Here is an 11112-nt window from a genome sequence, read left to right as displayed (position 1 = left end):
ATTCAATTTCCTGTTCAACAATATCGTAAATTTATGCGTAAAGCGCAAAACAAATCTCACAAAATAGCTACTCCTCCAACGACGCCTGTTAAAAATAGATTTAAAATTATGTCAGTAGTAAAATTAGAATAACCAAAAAGCAAATGAATTAATTCTCTGTCGGCAATCGATTAATAAAACCAGAAAGTTTAAACGGTTTGCCTATCGTTTGTATAATACGAATAGAACTTCTGTTTATTCTACAATCGTTTTTAGTTAACAATCTGAAAGATCGGGGCTACCGTGTGGTAAGTTTCGCTACTAAAGCCATTCCCATTAGCGGGTTCGACTTCTAACGCGGCACAAACACAAACTTGTAAAAATTCAATTATAATCTGAAAATAAACTGGAATTATTGTGAAGTGGGGAAATTAATTACATTTTTACGTTATGCAAGCGCACACTGTTGATGAAGTAACCCATTCAACAAGACCGATAACTTTGTTTATGTAAAAAAATGATAATTTAAATCTGTGACCTTATATAATTTTTGGTGAAAATGGCACACGAAACGAATGATGTTGCTAGAAGGTAAGTTAAAATATTTTAACAACCCCTACTAAAATTGCCCTTAAATTTTGCGTTGTTAATCAGTTTTAGTATAGTAAACTCAAACAAATATTTTGATGCGGTAATTGTAAACAATGCCCATTAATGCGGTTTGCGGCAGTTACTCGCTGAGCACGTACGTCACGTTTTGAATTTTATTTAATCCCCGTTCAAATAGATATACGGTGGCACAATATCATAGATGTGTCACGAAGTTGCATTAATTATTGTAAAAACGACTCCGGCGCTTCCGATTTGGCATGTACTTACCTTACCACGACCAAAAATATAAGTAGTTGTGGGGGTGGTTACTGCAAAAATAGAACGGAATCTTCTCAAAGCATCGCAATTCAAAGATTGGGGGCAGCTCCTTTCACATGTACCTGTTGATATTGAAGCATGGTTCCACAGCCTTGGAATCGTGTGCATGTAATTACCTTCCATTACATCAAATTGTCGCATTTGTAATTTACAACCGTACAACATTCACTAATTTCTGCTATTTAAATATTGTTATTTTATAATGGGTTGATGGGTATAAAGAGATAAATACCCCTACATAAAATTGCTCCGTAATTGATAGATCGCAAAAATTTTAGGACTACCCAATTTAAAATCGACAATTCGTATCACGTATCAATTTCCTATAATGTATGCACAATTTATACTATGGAAATGGAAACGGAATATTAAAAAGACATTCGATATCAATTGATCTACCTATGCATAATTTATATAGAAAAGTTTGACATTTCAGCATTGTCTATTTATAAATTTGACTAAAGCAATTGTTGTACGTCGCGAGGTTTGTCATCCTGTCCAAGAAATATTCTTTCTTATGATTCATGCGTACTTTGTTATTAGTTAATTGGACTGTTTGTAATAGCTATTCTTCTGAGAGCGCGTCAATTCACTTTAAATAATCCGAAATAATAATTAAATGCCATGACGCAGATCTATTCCAGGGCCTAACTACTACATACATAAAATACAATTTATTGGCGAATCATTCTATGCCAAAGCTAATAAAGATCTTTTACCTACGCGTTTCGCACAAAGGCCGATGTGGAACATCCGAATGTAAAGTTCTAGAAATGTGTAGGATCGATACGGAAGTCGGAAGTGCATCTTCAATCTTTCATTGGCGAATTTGTGTGCCAATCGTACAAAAGGAAAAATCGAATTAAATTACTTCCTTAGGAATATGTAGAAGGGTCACTGAACAGTCTTCCCATATAAAATCAATAAAATTGAATTAAGAGACGTCCTACGGGAAGAAAAAATGTTCAGATACTTTTTGAAGTACGAGAAACGCTAAAGCAACACCATTTCTTGTAATTGGACCTATTTCATGATCGGTTTTAGCTTTTTTTTAGAATATATTAAAACACCTTTTGCTTTGTTTCATTGAGCACAAAATAGAGACCACATGAAATGTATACCATTTTACCTTATTTTTACAGTTTCGGTCGGGTCCTGTTGCAACAAAAGGGGTTGAACTTCTTTTCCTTTTCAAAATCAAAACTTATTCTTTAGCAAAAATTATTACTTACTTTTACTTGAAAATTCAAACACAAAATTACCAAAACATTTGACATTTTTATATACACAGTTTATCTAACATATTGTAATGGACCCCCTACATGGGAAACTTTCTTCGATTAATAAATTATGAACGGAAATAACTTTCTTGACAGAACAATTCCTTTTAAAGAAATCCAATTTTTGTGGATTCATAAACGGTATAAAATACATGCAAGACAAAACGACTTTAAGTACCTATAGTTTGAGCTCTTTAATAATGTTCAAACCACAAAATTTCTTAACTAACTTTTAAACATCAATAAACCTAACAATGATTTTTTCTTTTTTTTTATTACTTAGGCTTTTGCCTGGTCAACAATTTACAGTGTTATACAAAGCACTGTTAACAAGATGTGCGTAATATATTAACAAGCATGAGCAGCATATCACCGAAAGAATATTTAAATGTTACTTTTACGTATACATGTGAGCACTGGATATGTTGGAACCGGTTACTTAATTGTCGTCATTGAAGAAATATCTTTGATACCTAGTTCGTGTTTTGTTGGTTTGTGATGAACCAGGGAGCGTTGACTACAATTCTGATGATTTTTTCTGGAGCACTTGAATTATTTCGAAATTTGTTTGTTTTGGCTGTGTTGCTCCATACCACATACCCTTTGACGATTACCGGATATATTAGTGCATTGAGGAAGCTTGGGCGGATTTTAGATTTAGAAGTTGGTACAATTGGTGTGTGCTTCATTTGGTCTTTTGAGAAGATTGTATTTTGACGTTAGCTTACTGTCAAGATATATACCTAAGTATTTAACGGGCTCTTTGTTGGTGTTCCACTGAATGATGTAACTGTTAAATGTGATTTCTTGTGGGTTATTGTTGCGTTTTAGGCCCGGATTTTCCACCTCTCAATAACTTTACTCTCCGAATAAATTCCATAGATACCATTGTCGATACAATCGCTGTCACGGTACTGATCTACCGAATAAATTGATCGAGAGATGGAGAAACTAACCCTTAGTGTCAATATTTTTGCAGCACATCTGTCACAATTAATGGAAAGGTTCCATTTCTGGAACCATCTGCTGAGAATAGTGCTGACGTTTTGTAGCTTTGACATATCCATTTTCAAGCATTCATATTTAGTTATTATGACTGTGTCGTCTGCGTACATTGCAAAGTAATCACACGGTAAGCTCGGGCAAAGTAGAGGTGAATAGCTTGGCTCTGGTACACTAGCAAAAATAAAGAAAAAGGGGAATGCAGTAATAGTAAACCGGATAGGCTCCACTTTAGCCTTTAGTCACTTTCGAAAGAGAGGAGAGAATACTTATCACAAGGGCGAAGCAAGGCAGGCTAAGAGATCTTTGTTATGGTCTTGATAAGCTAAGGATAAGGATAATGAAGGAGTCCACTAAAATTTTAAAAAAATACCTGTCGCTACTTTGTGAGCTCAAGAGGGCGCGTTCAGCCTTTTCTGTAACAGAAAACAATAACAACAAACAAATAAAAGGAGTAGTGAATATCGCGGCACATAAAATATTGCGTAAGCAATGCTAACGTCTGACACTGAGGCCAATATGATATGAAAACTGTAATTAATACTCAATGAGCATCAATAATTCCACTTACGTTTGCTCACCAAAAGAAAAATTTTTATTACGGATTTCTTGTACAAATTCGGGTATAAAAGCATAAACGTGACGTTAAATTCAAGAAAACTACTTTAAAATACTCAAATAATTAGATTTCTGTATAACAGCAATGCATATGTATGTAATGTAAATAGAGTCGTATGAAGAAATTCGAAATAAATCAAATAACGTGACTAAAAATTGTAAATATAACTCTCAGTAACTTCCAAAGCTAATTTACTAAGCAACGGTAGCTCTCAAGTAACACAGGTAATCTGAAGGATACAATGTAATCAAACTAATAAAAATGCATTCCTTAATTTCCAGACGTTACCTTACACTCGTTGCGGTTACAACAATTAACAAATATTGGTGGTAAAAAAATAATCTGACAGTAAACAAAGTTGTCCAGCAGTGTTTATATAATTCACCTGCAGTAAACTATATAAATTGGCAATATAAAAAGCTGTCCGTGATTTAAAAAAATTTAGCATCCATTGAATTTAATATGAGTGCCATCAAATAATTAAATGTGCAGTATGTGTGCTACCTGAAAAAAAATAAGAGCCGCATTTAAATAATGTGGGAATATACAAATCATAGTCACGCTCTGAAAGTTAAATATATTCATACTAATTACATAATGGGTACACTAAAACAATTGAAACATCCAATAAATCGATTACAACGTGTAATAGATCGTTTATAGGTATCGTAAAAAGTGCAAAAATTCCACTTTTGCTTCGAAGAGCAACATAAAGGACTTATTCATTTAGCTATATAAACAAAGAAAAAAGTTCAAAACACTGCACATAATGCACAAGTAGTAAAAAAAAGAAACATAGTAAGTATCTTACTAAATAACTTTAAAAAAACATTCATTCAAGAATAATAAACCTTATAAATAACCTTGTCCTACGATAATGAATGAGCAACGCCCTCTTTTTTTTGCCAATCTGTAAATTTTTAACATCGGCGGGAGGCTTCACATACCTGAACCTTGTCTCCTCAAATATGCTTGCAAAGGTATTTCTTAAAAACAGAGCAGGTATACAATGTCTTCTTTTGGTAAAAGTAGACTATAAAACCATAAATAGTTTGCGCTGTTATAAATTGTGTATATGTGAATGATAAATAATAAATTAACGGTTATAAATCAAATCATTTCGAGACTGTTATCAATTTATTATTTATTAATTGTAAATTAAAAAAATCAAGTAATTAAATTGACGTTGCAGTATCACTCTATAAGGGAACCACGTTGAAGAATAAAAACGAATGTTGTAAAAAATACGTTTGAATTGGTTTCCTGATGAACTGCTTGACCGATGCGAAGTATGGGGGCAAATACAACTAGTAGAGGAACTTGCAATTTTTGCAAATGAAAGCAGGAGCTTGCAGTTGAGGGTTCTTGAACGAAATCAATTTTAATAGATAGTCCCTTTCTATGGTACAATTTCAAAAATGGCATCCGTTTTTGAATTGGGTCGTAGTAGTGTCCCACCAATTGCGGAGCGGCACAAATAAACAAATTAATACACAATTTCACCTGCAGGGTGTGTCCAAAATCTTATGAAGTGTGTTTGCTTATTTTCGATTATCCTGATACATTTTGTGACAAAACTGGAACATTTTAATTATGTTTGTTCCCCTTCAATTGCAAAGTGCGCAGGCATTTGGCACTGAGAATGCCTCTTCATGCTTCAAATACGCTACAAATGAGACCTTTTAATAAACTTATCAAAAACGTCGCCAAGTTTTGTTTGTTGTACACCGATTACTTTCATTCATTTTCTCGTAGTAGGAAAACGAAAAAAAAAAACGCAACACTCGCCCTATAAATCTTAATGACGCGTATGATATGTGAAAAAAAAATGTAACTGAAGTTGAGTAATGCCAACCATTAAAGCCACTAATTCTAACGATTAATAAAAATAAACAGTCCGGTAATTGGTTGCTTCTTAAAGCTGAAAGAGTGAAAACGGTTTATTCCACTTTAAATTCTTTTTAAGCACGCATATCAAAAGTGTAAAATTTCTTTCGCACGACCAAAACCATGTGAGTCTCTGTATTTAACCAGGAAATGTTTATTAAACGATTAATTTACTTTCTGGTTGTATTCTAAGGAATTTATTTTACTTTCTTTTTGCAGGAATCGTAACAACTCCTGGTGGAAACGAAGAACAAGTCTAGAAAAGAAAGGAGTCATCTTACTAGTTATAGCATTAATTCTACTCATCGCTTTAATTATTGCACTTGCAGTAGTTGCGCATCGTAAATCGAAAAGGTAAAAGCTATTTTGTTTATTTTCAATTGGGGCAGCTAAAGTTATGCGATACACGCGCAGAATGTTTCTTTCTCGATGTCTGTCATTAAATTGACCCCTCTTGCTCCCGACGCCACATGTTAGTAAGTTAACAGTTTAATTACCCAGATAGAAGTATTTACACAAAAAAAAGTCTGAACGAAAAATTGCTTACCATGTGACAACTGTCTTTTTATTATGCGTGAAATGAAGGGCTGGAATGACGTTTAGTTACAAATTTGTAATTATTATGCTGGAAGATAAATAGAAATTGAATTTCTTTCGATTGCTAATGCCCATATAAACTTAAAAAAAACTTAGAAATCTTCCCAGTAGTGTCTCTGGGAATATTTATTTATTTTTGGCCTTTATTTTTAAGTGGGCGAAGTTTCAGCCAAAGCTGCTGTACCAATCCAACCCACTATAAAGTTACAAATATCCATGCTCAAACTCGGATTCGAACCTCATGTTTCTTTCTAAATTATTTAACTTAAAATTTCGATTTGGCTTATAAAAATAAATTAAAAAGATACAATACCTATCTCGTGATCACGGGTCCAAGCTAAATTTGATCCTAATCTAAAATACATCTTTACCACATAATGAATTACTGGTACATTCTCCTGTTCAAAATACTCTAATTGCTAAATATAATTTTAATTCATCCAAAGAAATGGCATCACTGATATTAAATGCAATTTGCCAATCAATGAAACAAAATAACCAAAATTCTTAGCTTAGATCCAATTCTAATTCATAAATGTAATACAAATCTGTTCATGTAAATGGTTTTCATAGGTCGCTTCCTTTAGGAACATTAAAAAACTTCGAACCGCTACTTTATATAAATCAACAAATTTAAAATAATGGTTGTTGGCGGTCGTAAAGGTTCGTACGAATCGCGAATCCAAGTAAACCGGCTTCAGTTTGGTAAAGTAAAACTCGTAATCGCGATTATACAAAGGCATAAAATGCCAATGCTCCGCTGCTGTGTTGATATTATTTTTGTCCAATTTATTAACATTGGCATGGATTAATTGTCTTTAAATTCTCTGCCATTGTATCGCGATTTAACAAAAGAATGAAATGCCAATGCTCCGCTACTGTGTTGATATTATTTTTGCCCAATTTATTAACATTAGCATGGATTAATTGTCTTTAAATTCTCTGCCGTTGTAAATTCTCTGCCGTTGTATAATTTTAGTTATTGCTGTCCAAAGGCGACACTCAACCTTAAGGAACTTGCTTTCAAACAGCGGTTACTGTCAACGATCCGAAAAAAACCTCATGAGTTTAGTGTCCGTTTTAATACCTTGTTCGCGTATATTCTACGATTTTACCACTCGTAAATAAAAAAGCCTTGCTAAGAACTAGGCTGCTAAAAGGTTTTTTTGCGTCCCGTAAGTTACGTCTCCTAGCTCACATAAAATTGCAAGCAATCCGCATTTTGTCACAAGTCAGAATTTGTTTAAAGGATTCTCCACAAAATACCCGAAATTTAAGAGTTCTTGCTACTTCAATGTTGTTACCCGAAGTTAAACTGCTCATTCTTTACATGTATTCGGATAGATTTAACTCAATAAATGCACCCTGAATGTTAACGCATACGCGAGGTTCACTAGAAATCTTTCAATCTTCCCAAAAATTTCTTAGGGATCATAGAAATATACAAACATGGATTTTTTTGAAACATTTGGATCATACAATTTCGGAAATGTAATTTGGAGTTTTTTGGAAAATATTCCTAGCAATCGGCATTATGTTGTTAGTTGTCCGGAATTCGTTCATTAAGATGTACAATTTGCATTAGATTGTCACAGTCATTGAAACAATTGACAATGGTGAAATGCCATGGTTTTTGATACCCGAAGAACTGAAAAACTACAAATTTACTAAACAAACGATGAAAGCCAATTTATCGCAATCAGCGGCGATGTATATAAATATCGGTTAGTGTCAAATGTTACAAGTCAAGGCTGATATCAATTTGAAATCATTGTTGAACTTGTACTACAGGACTTATCGCATTATCAAATTAAATGTGGGTACAGATTGGAAACAGAATATCAATGTGACAACATGCAGAGGCCAGTGCTAAAATTAAACATTACAACATTCATAAATGCCAGTTGCACGTATACTATTCTTAAAGGAATCCACCTATGAGAACCATTGCAATGTTAAAAAATTCTAACAAACGGGCTACGTGACTCTCCCTGTACTGCTGCGATACGATGTTGGTTAAAAGGCTAAGCTAAAACTCAAAATAAAACTGTTTGGGGCATATCATTTAGTTAAAATTTTTTAATTTCGTAACCCACATGACAATTGATTTGTTAGCGATTTTTTGATCATGTAAAAAATGATGTGAGGAACATTTGTGCCCGATACCCCACGTCCGCATGCCAAGCGGAATTGCCTAATACTCGCTTCGGTTCACTTGCTACAAAAACGGTCTATTTGGAGAATGGGGATGTAATAACAAACTGTCCCTATTTTGTAGTGTAAAATCAACTGATGCGGAATACCAAGAGATCTTTCTTATTAACACACTAAAAGTCCCATTCGATCCCACTATGACAAATATAAAAAAATATCCGCCATCTTTTTTTTTTAATTTTTAGATTATTTATTTATGTATGTATTTACCAAAAATTTTTTTTAGAGCATATATGCGCACATATTTTGGCACCAAAGTAATAATTGTCTAAAATTAAAAAAAGTACAGCTTTTAGAAAGCGAAAAAATTAAAATTTTCAATTTAACCTGGTAATAGCTAGGTACATATTTTCATTTTTAGAAATAACTTTAAGTTCGTAGTTACATTTACAACAAAGATTCTGTTATTTCTTCATCTTCCATGTACAAGAAAAAATATGCACTATTGGTCCCGAGAGAATCTACTCCTTATGACAATCCAAGTGATCCACATGTGGTATTATAGGGAGAATAATTATTGGACCAATTTTTATGAGGGTAGTCTTAATTGTGAAAGATACCTCAATTTAATAACAGACGTGTTAGAGAACTTTTTGGATGATATTAGATTAGTGCACAGTCGAAGAGTTACGTACTTCCAACAACATGGGGTACCGCCACAGAGCTTCCCCTCTGGATTTCTTTCTTTGGGGCTGTATAAAAAAATTTGTAAGCGCAATACAAGCGCAAAGCTTCCAATTCAATATTAACAAGTTAAAAAGTAATCGTAAACGATTTACATAAAGCGCATTTCCACTTGCATTCATTTCCCATTTGTAAGATGCAACTTTGTTAAAATCGTAAAAATCCGGTCACAAATATGAAAGATAGCGTTGCACATGTGCAATCCATTTTTGACGTGCTACTTCAATTTCAGTTGATAAGAAGAGTTTCATTTCAATGCTTTACTAAATAAGAAAGTTGGAACTGCGCATGCGCAAAACCCAAATTTTGAAATTGGCGTTAATTTGCTTTTATTCCAAGTGGCTATATGTATCAAATTTCATTTAAATACTTTATAATTAAAAAAGTTTGCAATTCGATTTATAAAATGTCAAGATGCGAAAAGGGCATTGCATATTATATGGCTAAAGCTATGCCCATAATAATAATAATAATAATAATAACTTTTATTAAACCCATTCAATTTAAAAATTGTTTGGTTACGTCACATTCACAAAGGTACTAACATAAAAAAATCGTGTCTGTACATGTAGGGGCAGCCATGTACTCATCAATACTGTAAAAACAGTTCTTTAATAAAAATGTTTTGATTTGTATTTTAAACAAATTTAGTGGCAGAGATTTTAATTTGTTATTGACTTTGTTGTAAAGTGCAACATTCAATGAGTTTTTTGTTGATACGCATAGTCTACGTTTTACGGGTAAAAGTAACTTGCAGTGACGAGTGGCATAACCGTGATTGCTCGTGTCTGACACATTCTTGTTTGAATTTACTAATTTATGAATATGGATTAACGTTTGGTAAATATATATGCATGGTAGTGGCATAATTTTAAGTTTTTTAAATATATCCCTGCAAGGATCCCTAAAACCCCGGAAAGCGATGATCCTAATAGCTTTCTTTTGCATTCTGAAGACGCGCAAGGAATGAGGGGATCTGCCCCAGATAGTTATACCATAGCTAATTCTAGAATGTACAAACGCGAAGTAGCTTGATCGTAGGACATCATGATTTAAGGATTGTCTCAGTCTAATTAGCAAATACGTATTCGATGCTAGAACTGTGCAGAGTTGATCTACATGGGCCTCCCAAGATAATTCATTATCAAGTGTTATTCCCAGTAATTTTGCAGACGTTCTCCTAGCAATGGACTTGGTTGTGGTAAAATGTATATTTAGGGTTTTATCTGAATTATGTTTAAGTTTATTACATTCCAACCATTGCTGTAGTTGGGTGTTCACGTTGGCAATACAATCGGTTAGAGTGTTTATGACAGGGGAACTGCACAAGATCGTTGTATCGTCTGCGAATTGAATGCATTTACCAATGCTGATTGCGTTAGGTAGATCATTCACGTATATCAAAAATAAGGTGGGCCCCAAGACCGATCCTTGCGGAACGCCAAGTGTTATTTCCTTTAGACTTGAAGATTTGTTATTAAAGCTAACACATTGAGAACGGCCTCTTAAGTACGAATCCAATAATTTCAATGGTATTCCCCGTATACCATAATGATTCAGTTTTTCTAGGAGTATTGAGGGTGTAACGCAGTCGAAGGCTTTCGTTAAGTCATATAAGAGGGCACACGAATAATGACGATTTTCAAAAGCCTCGACTACGCCATCAACAACACTACTTACAGCTTGTGTGGTTGATAAACCTGTCCTGAAGCCAAACTGAGTTTCATTCAGCACACGGTTTTTACTTAAGAACGTAACTAAACGATTTTTGATTAAAATTTCGATAACCTTCCCAAAAATAGGAACAATGGATATTGGTCGGTAGTTGCTGACCAGGTCCTTACTGCCCTTCTTAAAAATTGGGATTACCTTGCTAATTTTAAAGCATGCGGGGAATTCACCTGTCAGAAAACAATCATT

General features: G+C 33.8%; 1 long non-coding RNA gene across 1 annotated transcript; it reads left to right on the top strand.

The window, feature by feature from the left end:
* On the top strand, positions 1-6075 carry LOC116171601. The gene is made up of 3 exons (XR_004145476.1): positions 1-206; positions 256-570; positions 5917-6075. It is a non-coding gene; the product is annotated as an uncharacterized LOC116171601 (long non-coding RNA).
* The last annotated feature ends 5037 nt before the right edge of the window (positions 6076-11112 follow it).

This window comes from Photinus pyralis, unplaced genomic scaffold (assembly GCF_008802855.1).
Source record: "Photinus pyralis isolate 1611_PpyrPB1 unplaced genomic scaffold, Ppyr1.3 Ppyr1.4_LG5, whole genome shotgun sequence".
Taxonomy (NCBI): Eukaryota; Metazoa; Arthropoda; class Insecta; order Coleoptera; family Lampyridae; genus Photinus; species Photinus pyralis.
This window is presented reverse-complemented; position numbering and strand designations above follow the sequence as displayed.